General features: G+C 47.1%; 1 protein-coding gene across 1 annotated transcript in view; it reads right to left on the reverse strand.

Moving 5' to 3' along the window:
* The window catches only part of URB1 (URB1 ribosome biogenesis 1 homolog (S. cerevisiae)), a 76,760-nt gene that overhangs the window by 73,029 nt on the left and 1,327 nt on the right, over positions 1–2,404 (reverse strand). The gene's annotated exons all lie outside the window — the stretch shown is intronic.

Here is a 2,404-nt window from a genome sequence, read left to right on the forward strand (position 1 = left end):
AACTGCGGCTCCCCAGCGGAGCCCGGGGCAGGGCCAGCCCCGCGGGTCCCGCACGCCCGGCACCTGCCTCCTGGCACCGGCCCCGTGCCGCCAGCGAGGGGGGCTCTGCCCCGGCTCAGAGCGGCCAGGGACGCAGTCAGCCCTGTCAGGGGAGCCCGCAGCCCTGCAGCGGGGATCCGCACCGTCCTGCCCTTGGGGCGTGGGTGCAGTGGGGGCTACGGAGAGATGCGTGGACATAGATGTAGCGCTTATGTCTCTGGATCTGTGTGCCTGGCACCGGCCCCGTGCCGCCAGCGAGGGGGGCTCTGCCCCGGCTCAGAGCGGCCAGGGACGCAGTCAGCCCTGTCAGGGGAGCCCGCAGCCCTGCAGCGGGGATCCGCACCGTCCTGCCCTTGGGGCGTGGGTGCAGTGGGGGCTACGGAGAGATGCGTGGACATAGATGTAGCGCTTATGTCTCTGGATCTGTGTGTATAGGGATATACACACACAGCTGCTATATAGAAGAGCTAAATAAGACACGCCGATATAGCCTTTATGTCTCTGGATCTGTATCTATACACACACCTATCTTCTATAGCTTTATGTAAAAGCCCTAGCTTTTACATAAAGCTATATCAAATATATAGCTTTTATATATTTATATCTAGATGTACATACCTATGCACAGCTTTTAGATATAAAAGCTAGATATGATACATAGCTAGAGCTTTATATACATATATCTAGCTAGCTATATATGCATAGCTTTTTCTATGGAAAAGCTAGATAAGATACATAGTTCAAGGCCGCGCTGCAGGACCCACAGGCCACACCCAGGGGTAATCCTGAGGCTGGGGCTGGTCTTGGGGTCGGGGCTGGGACCAGGGTTTGAATTACAGGGGAGCTGGGGAGGCTGAGGCTCCCTGCTCATCGCCTAAGCAGTGAGCACAGCCTGTCAGGGGGTACACTGGCACTCTCAGGGGGTGCACATGCACTCGCATGTACCCCCTATGAGTCGACTCGCCGCCACTGGAGGTGTCCAAGAAGAGGTTGTTCAGCCACTGGCTGGGGGTGATCTAGCTTTATATACATATGTACATATAGAGAGAGAGCGCTACATATATCTAGAGAGAGAGAGAGAGAGAGCGAGCGAGCTATATATGCATAGCTTTTCTATAGAAAAGCTAGATAAGATACATAGACACCTCTCCATCCTTAGAGGTTTTTAAGACCTAGGTAGACAAAGCCTTGGTTGGGATGATCTAGTTGGGGATGGCCCACCTTTGAGCAGGGGATTAGAATAGATGATCTCCTAAGGTCCCTTCCAAACCTCATTTTCTATGTTTTATAGTAGATATACTTTTTATATATCTATATATATATAGATATCTATAAAAGACACATGTAGATACCTCTCTCTCTCTCTCTCTATATATATATATATACACACACACACATCTATATATGTATAACAGATATAGCTTTTATGTATCTTTGTCTATATAGATATAGATATTTGATATATAAAAGATAAGCTACATAGATACAGCTTCTATATAAAAGCTTATCTACATAGAAGAATGTCTGTATCTATCTATGTGTCTAAGCATCTATTTCTAGCCATCTATGTATCTATCTACTTTGGTTTCTAAGGTGCCAATCCAGCAATGTAGCCTGCTTTCTGTGTGACTTCAGACTAACCTGGCAGCTGACTATGTCTCTTCATCCCCTCTAAGCTTATATCTCTCTCACACATATACACACACACACATGCTATATATTATATCTTATTTGATATATATTGTATATCTTATAAGATATACAGATACACCTAGGCTTTCCTGTACAGATGCTCACTTCATCAGCTGCTCATTCGGCAGATTGGCTTTGTCAACCATCTTCAGACCCACAGATAAGACAATTATGAAAGACAATCGTCCTCAACTGCAAGGGATTGCTGCTGCTGATGACTGTAGCATGCAAGTCTCTAAAGAGACCTACAGGACTCTGCCACTTTCATTCCGCATCTTCTCAATTATTAGTTGTAGTTGCATTTTTCACAGAATCATAGAGAAGTAGGGCTGGAAGGGAGGGCTGCAGAGGTCATCTAGTCCAACCCCCTGCCTGAGGCAGGATCATCCCTATCCAAACCATCCCATACAAACCATAACCTAAATATGATACAACACAGACCTAGCACCCTAGCCTGCCACAGGTAAAGCAGGGGAACCATAGCAGTTGATGTCCTGCTTCTATGAAATGTCAATATATGCTCAAGAGATTTTGGGTTGGCAAAAACAGGGGAAGGCAAAAACCCCCACATTCTGTACCACTCTGATCATGGAGTAAAATTTCTTCTTTCCTCCAAATTTGGTGATCAGTTGACCCTGAGCAGAGGGGCAAGACCTTCTAACCTTGGAACCTC

The sequence above is a fragment of the Alligator sinensis genome, unplaced genomic scaffold, assembly GCF_000455745.1.
Source record: "Alligator sinensis unplaced genomic scaffold, ASM45574v1 scaffold1207_1, whole genome shotgun sequence".
In the NCBI taxonomy this organism is placed as follows: domain Eukaryota; kingdom Metazoa; phylum Chordata; order Crocodylia; family Alligatoridae; genus Alligator; species Alligator sinensis.